We start from the raw sequence: 15,030 nt of genomic DNA on the forward strand, positions 1-15,030 counted from the left end.
TCCCTAGCTCTGCATCTCTTTCTGTCAGCTTCCTTTGAGTCCTGCAAACCAGCTTTCTTAACATAGTAAAAAACATGGTATCTAAAGCTGCCATTACTGGAAACTTCCAATTCGAAAAATTCTAGACAAAGATTGGCCTACATTGGGTCAGATGTCCAATCTTGTATCAGTCAAGTATGGCCAGGGGCATAGGTCTGGTTAAAACAGGGTAGCTGGAAACAAATGCTTGTAATTGGGAGAACAGGCATTCCCATAACAAAGGGGGACTATTTCCAGAAAAATAAGAGTGGAGATAATCCTGGGCAGGTAAAATAGTCTTGTTCACACAAAAAGGCAGGGTTAGTAAAGATATGTGTATGCCCTTAACCAGCTATATGATGAGACCAGTAAAAAATTCCCCAAGTCTCAGGTTTGTTTACTCTATATAAAGAACAATAATTCTCTACCAAACAGTTGTAAGCATTGCTTGAAACGTGTGAGATGTGTGAATGTGCGTAGTAACTTGAAAAATATTACAAAATTTCGAAGTATGACTATTTCTATTACTATCTATATAGGTAACTAAATTTCCCATTTTTCACACAGATGCCTGGAGTCAGACTGACACAGCAAGTAGTTTGAACAAATTGAAGCTCATCTAACATCACAGGCTGTGAGTGTACTTCTTCTCAAGCCATATTGCAGTCCAGCTGTGCGTGGTTATTATGCCAAGTTCATCAAGAGATAGTCAAGCTTCTCAGGGAACAGGAGGAGGGGAAGACAGAGTAAGACTCAGATGGAAGGGAATAATTCAACGAAGAAACTCAAGTTAGTCTACTTTCCAGAGATCTCCCTTCTACTTCCTGAGCTCTTATTCTTCACTGCTATACTTCAGCAATAAAAATTACTTAATTCATTTTCATGTGTATAAAATCACTGTTTTGTAGTTCATCAATGTGTTTTTCCAAAGCATCACCAAAGAAAATAAAGGTAAACAATAAAAGTAATCAATAGTATGATGTCTCTCCTAAGTCATCACTAAATACAGAAATTTGGTTGCTATTAGGATATCAGTTTCAATAATAGTAAGCAATGAGTGACTGACTCTTACAATCAAAACTTATTCCTTCCATACTATCTCTCTCTTTACATAATATCAAAGAGAGACTCTCTAAATAATTAAATATAACATTTATTACACACTATAATTTCCCATATAAAATGTATGTAACATGATACATCCATAGACTATTAAAAAATATTGTTACACTTGGGAGACTTGCCACTTAACTAGTTTGGTGGCCTTGGGAAAGTCTTGGCCTCCATTTTTTCATTAGTGAAGACAATAGGATGGTATCTTTCTCAAAGTATCAGCATGAGATTTAAATGCTATAATTTATGATAAGCTCTTGGTAAAATAATTGTCACATAAAACATGAAGAATATTTCCCAAAGGCTCTAATGAGTAAAGAATGCAAGAAATACATAGACTCTCCATGTTTGCAGGTAATGAAACTAGAATTTAAAAAGTTCCAAAGACTTAATCAAAGTCACTTCTAGGGACCTAACAGGTCCAAATCCACTCTACTACACTGCCTTATGAATAGTCCATCAGAAGTAGATGTCAATACTTTATTTCTGAAAACACTTTTTTTATTCTGTTATTTAAGCTAATAAAATAAATGTGTAATTAAGGACACAGAATGAGCTGCTCTAACTATTACAGCCACCTACATAATACCTATGATGGTACATATAAAAAAACAAAGTACATTTCTTCAGTTCATACTCCATACTAGGCCCCTGACTAAGTAATCCACATGCATAAAATCATTTAATCCTCAGAATAACCCTAGAGGTAGGTACAATTACCATCAATATCATGCAGGTGAGGAATATGAGACACATAGTGGTTAAGTACCCTGCCCCAAATCATTCAGCAAGTGGCTGCGTGAGTATTCTACTCAGGCAAATTAGCTTCTGAATCTGCAGTCCTAATCATTATGCTATACCATCTCTCAAAGATGCTAAGCTTAGCACACCATCTGATTATTACTTTGAAAAATTCAAACATGAGAAAGACTTTTTTCACTAGTTTTGAACTGTCCCTCACATATTTCTAGAAAACTTCCTATGAGTTCCTGAGTTCATACTGCTCAGCATTGATCTCGAGTATCCATCTTATCATCATTGATCTCAGAGGTTAAAATCATCTTGAAAGCTCAGGACTAAGCACTTGTCCTTCTCGGAAACCCCACCTCCTTTCTGCTTTGTGAGTTTTAGCAAATGTGTTGATCAGTAGTCAGAGGCCCCAAACAGAGACTCACCAGCTCAGTACCATCCTCATCTCTCAGAGGCAGGAAGAATACATCTCCAGAAATAAGGCTGGTTTTAGAAGTTGACCATTCCCTAAATATCTGGAGAGAGAAATATAAGGTAGTCACATTGAGAGTGATTTTAAGTTATACAAATTGAGCAAATATAGAATGATAAAGAAAAACAATTTAATCAATGATACTAGACTATGCTACACATTAGAATCACCAAAGTTTAAACTACCAATACTTGGCCCACTCAAGATGAGATAAACTAGAACACTTGAGGACAGGGCTATGCTTTAAATACTGTAGACATTTTCCACACTCATCAACAAACTTGAGATGGGAGTAGTTCTTCCTTTGGTTGCAATTCCCAGGGGTCTTTTATAGTATAAACATTTCATTGCACTGAATGTAATTTAAAATATGCTTTAGAATATTTACCATATACAATTACTATGTGCTATACATTACTGAACATTTTATGTATTTATAAATATTTTGGTATTGAGGGTTTTTTTTTTTTGCACCAGCACAGAAGACTTTAGTAGCACAGGATTTCCTACAATACTAACTGAAGAATAAACAGAAAATGTAGTTAGCACACAATCTGAAAATTTTAGTGTCCTAAAAGCCAACAAAGTACACAGCTTTTTCTGCTTCCCCTTCCCCAATCTATTCAGGATTAGTATGGCTACTACAGATAAGAACCAATGTTTGTCCATCACCTTGATGTGGAGAACCTGCAGCCTCAGTTTGCTGCTAAATATGAGTCACTCCTCAACTCATTAGTCTCTCTGTGAGCAGTCTCAGACAGAGTTTCACAACACATGGGTAGACATACCAGCCTACATTATCTTACCTCTGTAGTTTGAAGGAGCTTGTGCTGTAAGACATGCTAACTCTGGACTCATAATTATATGTATATACTACCAAGTAAGCAGGCTATGAAGACCTGTGGATTTGTGGTATATTGCAGAGTACTGTTGACCATATTGAGATCTCCCCTTACGAGCTGCTGTTAAACCTAATCCCCAAGGGAAGCTGTGATTTTGTAATTAAAATTAGAGCTATGGTTTCTCTGGGCTTCTACCTGTAAATTTAACCTATTACCTGGTGGAAGAGAGATTCTTATTTAATCGGACAATAGCAGGATGATTCAGATGTTCATAAAGCGCCTCTATTACTTCTCTAGGGGACAAACATAATTGCTTATCTTGATTATTCCCATTTTACATTCAGAAAAGTGTACTCAAGAGTTCTAATAGAAAAGGAGGGACTGCTGGGTATTAGGCAACACCAAAACTCAGAGTAGGTGTTTTGGTAGCACCACCATGTAGGAACAAAGCCTAAGCCTGAGATTCTGAAGCTTCTGGTCCAGGACAAACGATGAATCTCAAGACTCCTCCTCAGGGCTGTGAATATGTTGTTTCCTCACCAAAGGGCAAACACAAGGGTATTACTCACTTATGCTCTACACTTACTGATGCTGCTGTAGTATTGAAGGTGGGCCCTGCAACTTCATTGCAAAGAGACCCCTTCATAAATTTCAGTTGTCAATATGAAATCAATTTTGCTATGGCCAAAAGGGTGTTTCATTGTCTTAATACTTGAACTTCGCTAAACCATATCCACAGGCCAATTTATTTATTTATCTTTTCAGAAATGAACACAATGTGTCTGCTGAGAGTCTAAGGCAAAAATTTCACAAAAGCTATAAAGTACAAATAGCCTTATTTTAAAGAAAGGGGGCGGGGCTGGGCCTGTAGAACAAAGACCCTGTTTGAAGACTAGCGATTCTAATTTGGAGCCATTTCCCACTCCCAGTTCCAAATCTGCATCATTAAACCATGAACAAGTGAGGAGTAATAATTGTGAGCGAGCTGAGTATTTCTTAATGATTTTCTGTCTTATACCCAAAGCAAATAAGCCAAATGCTTACTCAAAGCCTAGGGGGGAGTAAGGGTGGGACTTGGTTTTACAATTTCTTTTTTTTTTTTCTATAGTCTTTCTTCTTCCACTGAAAGTGTCTATAAAATTTTTAAAGGAAAGTAGGTTGCTAAAATGTACTTAATTTGCCATGATAGATTGAGTCCATGCTTCAGTGACTGTAATTGAATCTGTGACCTATTTCTTTAGTAAAGTAGAAATAGTCTCTGGGGTTTTTGTCACTACCATCTTTTAATGAAATTCAAAAAGACTGTCAAAATGTCTACACTTTTTCTACTGGTTGTTAATGTTATTACTTTACAATTTGTTACTTTTTAATTAATCTTAATAAATGTGTACACACACTACCTGGCTGTTGGAAATGCTAAACATTGATTCTTCACTGTCATAAGGCAAAGCAAAATTAACAGGACAGAAAGGGCACAGCAGTTAGGGAAGGTCTTGATAATTTTGGTTCCACTTTTAAAAAATACTTTAAGCCATCAGTTTAGAGAATCTGCCCCAAGAATGGGGGTACATGGAATATCGACAATGAAAGGCTGAGGAGTTACCCCATACTGCCCTCTTGTTGGTACCATTACAAACTGCTCCACCTTTGCTTAAGGGATGCAAACATGGCAAGCTGACAGCCTGGGGGAGCAATATTTTATTGACAAGATGTAAGAGAAAATATGTTCAGCTGCTTTTAAGCAGTGGTGTAGGAGGGTGTTACAGAACCAGATGGTCTAAGTTAGTCTTTCATTTGCCAGGATGATGAGAAAACACTCTGCTCTGCAACTTAAATGATGGTGGCTGCTTTGCCAATGGGCAGTTGGCTGTGGTTTCTAGGTGTGATTGTCCCTCCAGAGTCCAAAAGGCAAGGCTCCCGGTGAGTTCTGAGATCCGTATCCTACAGCGTCTGGAGTGGAAGTAGGGAACATGCCTTCAGGTCTTTGTCATAATGGTGTCAACAGGGAAGTTTTTCAATGGTGCTCAAATGTGGCTCCAGACCACAGCATCAGCGTCACTTGGTCTATGAATCTAAAATCTGGTAGCGGAGCTCAGTAATCTGTGATCTAGCAATTCTGTGGTTCACTCAAGTTTGTGAACCATTAGGTTAGAGAAAGGAGTTAGAGTCATTGGAGTATGGAGGTACGGGTAATGGGGAGACTATGAGTCACATTAGGATCAGAAGGCAAACGATCACAAGTGTTCTTGTTACCTAAATACACTTAGAGCTTTTCTATCTCTTTGCATTTGATATTCCTCTGGCTGAAAGGCATCATCTCCCCCTCCCCTTTATCTCTGCCCATTCTCTAGTTTTTTTAAAAAATCGTAGCCATTTTCCTACCACCATTTAGAGTGTCTCTTATCCTAGGAAGTCTTTTCTGACTCCTTCAAGAGGATTTGGTTTATCTCTTTAATAAAACCTCAAGGCTATGACTTTTCTTGACTTACTTTTAGCTTTTGTGTCCCTAGAAAACAACTCTTTTGAGGGATGTGTTCTGCCTGATCATTTGCCTATTATGATGCAAAGGACTGAGATGTCAAAATGACTTTTGAAACAGGAATTTTCATCAAGTGGAAAATGTAGGCTATAGCCAGCCAATCTATATTGACTTAGAAGCATGACCATTCTACTCTTTGTCTAGTAATCAAAGTAGATTTACAATTCATGGGCCAATGGAGGAAACTTATGGATCAGAAGATTCTAGAAACACAACTAAAGATTCAGTTTGACATACTGAGGAAGCTGCCAAGTCTCAAGCTAAGTGCTCATGGCCTAGAGATAAATTACAGTCTTCATCCTTGAAAAGCACACATTTCTAACCAGGATTAATAAAAAAGAAAAATCAGATCATCGATATACCCTGGTAAGCAGAGAGCTATGCACAACGATAGATGTAAATACAGAGCACAACCACGTTTGCACAAACTCCCCCCACACCCCTGGCTCCACCCCCTCCCTGCCCCCAGAGTTACAAGAAGGTTTGTTGGAAACAATGTCTGCATTAAACCTACAAGGATGTAATATCCAGGTAAGGAGAGTATGGAATGATGTTTTTATAAAGAGGACAACACAGTCCAGAGAGGAGGAGGTGTAAACAGTATCATGGTGGGAGGAAGCAAGAATTACAAGTACTCTGGCATTGTTGTTAGAGCATACATTTCTCTTTGGAGACTGGCAGAAGATAAGGCTATGCCACTGAGCAGGGGACCAAATCACAGAGGGCTTCATGCTAAGAAATTTGGAACTCAGTCTAGAGGACTTGGAAAACAATAGAAGAGTAATGGTTAGGTTTGCATTTTAAATAAATCATTCTGACTCTGGTGGTTAAGAGGGTTTAGGGAATGAGGCTGGATAGTTATGAGAGCGGACAAAATGAGCCTTGGGCATTTGCAGATTACCCCAGGGGACATGGAGGGGGATTCACTCTCAAACCAATTAGAACAAAGAGGTCTTTCTCATTAGGAGCAAAACCATAGCAGAGTACAGTTCTGAGTAAGACACAGCAGGCCTTGCTTCTGGTAAATGGAGTGGTAGTTAGGTTGGTTTGGATGGAAATAAGCTCATCGTGTATGGATGACCACACTGCCCCCTTCATTAGATTGATAAGGATTTCTAGACTGTGGACTTGAACCTAACAGGACATAATGGCTGGAACGGGCAGTGATCCATCATTATCATACTCTCCCCAAGCACCTAGGCAGGCTGACTTGGAGTTATAACTGTTCCCTCTCTCAGACTTGCCATCTACATTTTTATAATTTCCTAGTACATTTCACTTGATCAACCAAATAATACCCATTTTAACATACTTTCCTAGAGCAAATGCTGGAAAGAAAGGAGACTTTTCGACTACTTGCTCTTCATGCTGAGATTTAAACCACATGTAATAATAATCACAGCATTGCTATTACTACGGAGTTATTTAAAGTCCTAAAGTACAGTTTTTGCCCATAATAAGGCCCCTGAGGTCTTGGGTTTAGACAAAGAGAAAAGAGGAATCCTGAGGAATTTCAGCACTCAATGGAAAACTAATACAGAAAACATCATAAAGAATTTGGGAGTTTAGAACATACTGAGCATCTGCATTAGCCTATTGATTGGCAATCAGTAGGGTCAAGATTTGTGAGTATTGGAGTTATCTTTAGGTGCTCAGGCTCAGCATCTTGCTTAGGTCACCTAGCTGGAAAGTGCTAGAAGTTGAACCTAGGATGAGAATCCTACTGCCTTGCTCTGCTCTTAGCATCAGACTGGAGCAGAATTCCTTGACCTGGGATGATTGGAAAAATGAAGATGGTCAGAGAGATGGAAGGAAACTGAGAAAAATAGTGAAATTAGAAGATTTTGCTTTGGCATCACTACCTGCCCCTTTAGAATCTCTATCCTGAAGAGGTCCATCACCTTGGACCACATTCCAGAGATAAAGCAGGGACAAAGAGAAAGAAAAATGGACGTCATAGCTAATCAGTGCAAAAGCCTGCTATCTATTCAAATCCCGGTCCGGCTTCAAGGCCTAGTACAAATTTTTAAACATTCTTTCACTGAGAGTTTCTCTTACTAGCCCTCAGAACCTGTCAAATGACATGGCAGACAATCCAACATTTAATGATTCCCTTTCACTTGCCACTTACTGCTAGTCCTACCTCATCAAAGCTAAAATCTCAAGTTATCAGAGAAAGAAAAAAAATCTACCAGAATGACTGTGTTTTCCTGATTATTGAGGTTCTTTATTTTTTCTTTAGGTACAAGCATTTAAAATATATATATATAAACATTTTAGGAAGAAGCACATTATAGTATAACGTTTTTTTTTCTTTTGCTATAGGGCCTGTGTGCTCAACAGAGAGAGAGAGAGAGACAGTAAAAAGAGAAAGTGAGAAATGACCCCCAAGGGGGATGGCCATGCCATAGTCCCTTCTTCTCTATTCTCCACTCAGAATTTTGAGCATACACGCACATATGCTTGGCATGATTTTCAAGCCACCAGGTCCAGGGCTTGAACCACAGTTGGCCATGTAGGACTCTAGCACCTTAACTGCCAAGCTACCTGCTGGCCCCGGTATAACTTTTTTTTTTTTTTTTTTAATGCCAGAAAGAAACAGAAAAGCAGAGCGAATAAAGTGGAAAGCACCCTCTAATGGGATGTGGTCATGCCATCATCCCTCCTCTTCCATTTCTCTTCCTCTTGGGCTTGGGGCACACATGCACACAATTCAGTGTGTTTTCTAAACTATGAGGGCTGAGACTGGAACCACGTTTGGCCGTATAGGATCTGGCTCCCTTAACTATTAGGCTATAATATGGCTTATATATTTTTCTTTGTTTTTAGGAGTTTTTTTTTTTCTTTCGTTGTGCTTGCTTTTAAATAAAGGAGAGCGAGAACAAGTACAAGTAGGAGAGAGAGAAAGAGAAAAGTGTTATTGACAGCATCCTTCGCCTGGCCTCTCATTTAGCTAGGATCCCAGGCATGTACCACATACCTGCCTTGTCCATGTTGGCCTGGGATCTGAACCTGGGCTTCCTGTGTGGCCTTAGCCTCAAACAGTGGCATCTCACCTCTTGTACCACCATCGCTAGGTGTCGGCGTCTGCCCCAGGGCTTGGGTCTGGCTGAATCATGATCAGGGGGCTGCTGGTGAGGAAAAGAAAGAGGACGAGAAAGAGAAAGCCCTCCATCTTGCCAGGACTGGGGAACTGGAAAGAATGAGACAAAGACATAGAGTAGAAATGGACACAGGCAGCCTGAGCCTAGGTAGCCCAAGCAACTCATGCCACTGCTTGAGCTGCTTGAGCCTCTTGAGCCACTGCTACTTGAGCCACCCAGACAAACTCGGCCTCTTTATTTATAGTACAAGGAGACATTACACATGTATGTTTCATGACATGTCATAGATTCATTGCCAGGTTACAAACAATAAGAAGCAGTTAACAGATCTATATAGGCTTAGTCAAACTGGGCCAGGTGAATCCCTTGGCGATAATCCCATCAAGAGAAAAATCTCATCTTCTTTTCCAATGCAGAGAACTAGCTGTTAAGTGTGGGGAAGGAGCTAAAGAACTTCTCTATAAGGAGTGTACCACTACACCCAGAGAAGGCTAAAGAACCTTTCAGATGCAGAGCAGGGATTGGACTTTACTAATCGGGGCCAAGATGTTTCTTGAAGTCCATCAGATGTGTCTGTTGGAACGCCCCTAGTAATTTCCACCCTTGCTCCATCTGCAGCCAAGGTCAGGGAAAGACAAGTTACAAGGTTCTGCCAAACCCCAAAAGGACAGGTGGTGTTTGCTCAGAGCATGTCCCCACACCTCAGATTCTCTCTCTTAAACGTGTCCCCACAGCTGGGTCTATCCCTGTCTTTTAAAACAGTGTCAAGTATTTATTTGCAACTCATTATTGCATTAGGTCTTATTATTGGTGCCCCTATATTCAATGCCCTCGTACTCTGGAACTTTTGCCTTTTATCTATTTTTTAAATTTCTGCACACTTAACTGCCAGAGGCTTTCAACTATCAATGTGCCTCCGGGAGAAATTATCACCTTTCAACTCACTACTCTTAACGTGCTATGAGCTTGGCAATCAGAAAATCATGATTGTTACATGTATAAACAAAGTATGAGTAAGCAGGTCTCCAGTCAGGGCCAGAAGTACTATTGTATTATGTGAGCTGATCATAGATTTAATTCATGTCTCTTGCTTGACTATGTTTTAGATAGATGTATTTCCTGGAGATCTGAGCCTAAACAGGGGAAATGTTATTGGAGATGATAAAGTCCAACAAATAATGTTTCAGTGTTGGCACAGTGTTCACCTCAATGCTGAGGCCACAATAGAGACAACAAATTATTTGTTGATTACGTGGCCTTCGATGCAACTGTCCCCAGTAATGACCAGAAGATTCTTTGTACTAGCTGGTATTTTGATTGTCATCAGGTTTGCATGGAGCAGTCAAACATGAATAGGGCATAGTTTTAATTTTACATCTTTGTAAGCCAACTTAAATTCTTTTTAAATGTGGCTAGCAGTAAGCAAATTGACATGGTTCAACCAACCTTGAATAACAGCTAAGACTTGTGACATCTAAACAGGGCATGAGTGAAGCCATCTCTGAATTAACTGCCCATAAATGAAAAGTTTTTAAATAAATTTAAATCTCCGAGGGAATGTATAAACTACATTCAAGATTATTCTGGTTAATTCATAGAACTACTGAGAAACAGAAAGAGAATAAAACAGAGACGAGAAAATGGTATCCAAAACTTGCTCCAGATAGTATCTATACCTTTTCATCTTAGTGCTTTATTTCAACTCTTCATATAAAGGATATTGTGAAATATCAGGAAATGGTCCTATCATTTCTCAGTCTTTTGGCTAAGATCAAGTGAAGAAATGTTCATAGAAAAGGAAAATAAACGAGAGGATAATTTTTCAAACTTATTAAGTATAGAGTAGCAACAAGTTTTGAAAATCCTGAAACCCAGATAACCCACTGCAGTAATGGTGATAATGAAGGCTTTTGCTCCCTAAAGTTTTTGTCCATCCTCCTCTGAAGCTGCTTTTTAGCATTTTAGAATTGAGAGGATCCCTAGAAACTACACGTTTGACCATTGAAAGGCTATAATGTGGGAAGTCTTAATGACTGCATGGTTAGACTATAATATTTTTGCCCCAAGGTACTGATTGAGTCTCAAAGGTGTCATTCAGCATCCTTTCCTACTGAGATCTCATTATGCATGTGTAATTTGAGTAAACAATGAGATTCTATTGAATTAAATTCCTCCCTTTAAATTAGCCTTAATACAGAAAGGGAGGAGACAGGATGCTTATTCTTATAGCGATCAAGTAATTAATTTTGTAAGTTCTATGAAATATTGAAGGGAATCATGCAAATGAATTTGCAAGCAATTAGAACAGCAAGTGCTCAAATATGTATATTTATGGAAAAAAGAGATTAAAGTGAGCATGGGTCAGTTCATTAGTTTTGAGGAATTTCTCTATCCTGATAAGGGTAAAGTACACATGTGATTAAAGTGCCAAATTAAATTTCAATCAAATGTTGATTAACTAGAACTCAATATTGCTACATGTTGACTTCCTTTATTTTTTTTTTATAAAAAAACACACTTAGAAAGAAATATTCTGTTCAGTTCATTTTAGCCCAATCTCATATCTAGAAGAAATTATGAATAATACTTCCCTTATTTATACAATACTTAAATAGCTTTTTCAACTTATTTCATGATTCAGAGACATTTCAAGAGCCTCTGTCAGAAAATGCCATCTTTTTTTAAAAAAACAATGTTTTAAACAAAAGTATTTTGAGTTTACCTTTCATTAACTTCAAAAAGTAACCCACACGAATACCACAAACCCTGAACTTATCAGATAATCAAGGTTTGTTAAGATATTTAAAATTAGAAGTTAGGTACATAAGGACAGCTCTTTGATTTTATGCCTTAAATATTCATACATGCTCTCAAGATGTACCTAGCATTTGCATTAGAATCAAAAAACATTATCCACGGGTGCAAAAATCTACATATTGTTCTTATGGAAGTTCTAGGTGTCTTCTACAATCATTGGAAATCATTTCAAAGTATAGACTTATCAAGATTTAGCCTTGACCCAGGGCAGAGGTTTTTGACTCTGCACAACTGACATTGTAGACTGGATAATTCTTTGTTGTGACAGTAGCTATTCTATGCATATTTAGCAGCATTCCTGAACTCTGCCCATTAGTTGCCACTAGCATATCTCTAGACATTGCCAAGCATTCCCTAGAGAGACAAAATTCCCTAACACAAAATAGCAATTATACACATGGCATAATAAAAAAGAGATCCATTGTATAATAACAGAAAGAGATACAACATACACAGCAAGTGTAGCTTATGAAACAGGAAGGACAGAAAAGAGAAATTAAAATACCGTAATTTTGGGGACCAGCAGTTAGTGTAATGGCTATGTCGCTGGACTCCCATGTAGTCAACGGAGGTTCAAGTCCCGGACCCGGAAGCTTAAACTCACACCGGGCACGTGTGCGTGCATGCCCAAGATCCCGAGAGGAGAATGGAGGAGAAGGGACTGTGGCATGGACATCCCCCCTGGAGGGTGATTTCTTGCTTTCTATCTCTCTGCCTCTCTCTGTCTGTCTGGCGAGAGCACGCTCCCTATAGCAAAAACCTCTCAAAAAAAAGAAGGGGGACAAAAACGTAATTTTAATTTTCTTTAATCCTGAATTACAGGAAAGAAAGACATGATTGAAGCTAGAAAGAACTGCCCATATCCTGGGAAAATACTAAGACATAACTTGGTTATAAGCTTCAAGGAAAAAGAAAAAAAGTCTAGGCAGGAAAAGGTATTGAGTCAGAAAAAAGAAATACAAAAGGGAAAAACATCAGCTTCAGACTTTAACTGAATCAACACTAGAAAGAAGACTATCAAATAAGTGGTTTATTAGAATGAGTTGCCAAGAGGAGTCTTTCTTCTTTGCTTGAATTTGGTTAAGCGGTGGGGTCCATGAGCACGGGGCATCTCTACTTTGTTGGACCACTGTTCAAATTCTGAACCACAAGCTCGAGCATTGGTTAAGCCAATACAACTGTTTATTATTCCCAGTGGATACACACAGTGGATTCATTCAAAGTTTCTGGAATGCTTATCATTTGCCAGGAACATGCCAATTACCCAACTCTCTTGCCAACATTTCTACTGATGACCAAACTGTTCATTTTAATGCTTAATATGTTTTCATATTTACTATGTTTCTATCTTCACTATTAAGAATAAATAGCCTTTTGTTGATTAATAGATCATTCCTATTTCTTCGTCTGTAGTTGGCTTTTAGCACGCCTTGCCCATTTTCTTACCATCTTGCTCATTTTTTTTATGTTGGACTCTAGTTGCACTTTGTGATCTGTCAGATGTGTTGAGAGAATAGGTTTCTCCAGTGTGTATTTTATCTTTTGAATTTGTTTCTGGTGTTTTTCTGAAAGTAAGCTTTTCATTTTAACATGGTCAAATCCTTCAGACTTTTCCTTTACAGCCTCTAGCTATCTCATCTTCTTTGGAAAGGTCTTTATATCACTCTGGGATTATGATATTCTTATACCTCTGGTACTAGCATAGCTGAACCACAACCGACGACAGGAACTCTGATGCTTCTGACCCAGTGATCAGAACAACCCTGGGAAAAGGATGACATTTTTTAAAGGGCTAAAAATATAAAACACAAAGATTACAGAGGCCAAACAACAGAAAAACTGAAACTCCAGAAGTATGTAAGGCAGCCCTTGTTGAGCTTACCTTAAATTGTGAACCGATTAGCAAGGATGCAGGAACAAACATTATATATGAATGCTTGAAGAATATCAAAGTCCCAAGGTTAGCTGAATTGCCTTTTTTCAATTTTATTTTTAGAGATTTTTGCTATAGGGTGCATGTGTTCACTGGAGAGTCACAGAGAGATAGAAAGTGAGAAATCATCACTCCATGGGAATGGCAACACAGCAATACCGTCTCCTCCATTCTCCTCTCAGGATTTTGAGCATGCAAGCACGCACAAACACACACACACACACACCCAGCCTGAGTTTTAAGTGACTGGGCCTCAGACTCGAATCAAGGTCTACTACGTGGGAGTTTAGTGTAACCATTTCACCATCTGCTGGTCCCAAGCTGCCTCTTTTTATGGTATGTATGCAAGCATGTGTGTGGGCACAACCATACATATACAAAATTGGCAACTTAATGATTTAGATAGGCCCTTGTATATGCCCAGAAGGAAAACAAACTTTGCTGGGATCCATAATTCTAATTTGGCATACTTTTAGGACCCAATGCCCACACCCTATTTTCTTCAAAACCCACAGGAACTCTAAGAGCAAACATTCCAGATTCTGAAATTTTATAACCATCCACTCAATTATCTTTTTTCCTTGCCCCTTAAAATAGAAAAAGAATCCTAAAATAAAGACTTTTCTTAACTACTCACCATGATCTCAACTACGTCTCTGGACTAAATTCCTCTTGATAGAGTTTAGTTGTGTAGTCTCAGTAAACTTGGGACCCCAATTGATACTCTAGCTTCTAAGCCCCACCCACCCCTGAATGATCAGGAACCACTGTGAGGTTTAATCTGAGAGTCTCTATTGTGACATAAGATCCTGTACAGGGTCAGGCATATGATAGATAATAGTAACTATGTGTTTTGCAGTGCTAAGAATCCTCACAAAAACCTTTTGAAGGAACCAGTAGTTAGCATAATGGCTATGTCGCTGGACTCCCACGTAGTCAACCGCAGTTCACGTCCCAGACCCGGTGGCTTGAAACTCACGCCGGGCGCGTATGCATGCGTGCCCAAGATCCCGTGAGGAGAATGGAAGAGAAGGGATTCTGGCGTGGCCAGACCCCCTGGGGTCTCTATGTCTCTCTCTGTCTGGTGAGCGCAGGCGCCCTATAGCGGGGCGGGGGAGGGGGACCTTTTGAAATAAGTATCTTTTTTTTTTTAACAGATTTGTGCCATAGGGCATGTGTGCTAGCTGGAGAAAGACAAAGACAGTGAGAGGGAAAGGAAGAAACTACCCCGCAGGTCAGATAGCCTCGTAAAACTTTTTCCTCTATTCTCCAGTAATTTTCATGCTGCCACATCCTGGACTCAAACAGTGGTCAGCCAAGTGGGAGGCCAGCACTTTAACTACCATGCCACCTGCTGGCCCGTAGGTAAAATATTTATATCATTATTTTTCATTTTCAGAATAAATTAATGAAAGTTCCAAATAGAAACAAGAGTCCAAAAG

The 15,030-nt window shown here is 39.0% G+C and overlaps 1 long non-coding RNA gene across 2 annotated transcripts in view; it reads right to left on the reverse strand.

The window, feature by feature from the left end:
• The window catches only part of LOC102480887 (uncharacterized), a 33,376-nt gene extending 19,078 nt beyond the window's left edge, over positions 1-14,298 (reverse strand). For both annotated transcript variants that reach the window (XR_335700.1, XR_001370982.1), the window contains exons 1-2: positions 14,226-14,298; positions 2,307-2,396 (exon numbers count right to left, since the gene is read on the reverse strand). This is a non-coding gene — a long non-coding RNA (uncharacterized LOC102480887). The remainder of the gene's footprint in view (positions 1-2,306; positions 2,397-14,225) is intronic.
• Between the last annotated feature and the right edge of the window lie 732 nt (positions 14,299-15,030).

Source organism: Tupaia chinensis, unplaced genomic scaffold, assembly GCF_000334495.1.
Source record: "Tupaia chinensis unplaced genomic scaffold, TupChi_1.0 Scaffold000499_1, whole genome shotgun sequence".
Lineage (NCBI taxonomy): Eukaryota > Metazoa > Chordata > Mammalia > Scandentia > Tupaiidae > Tupaia > Tupaia belangeri.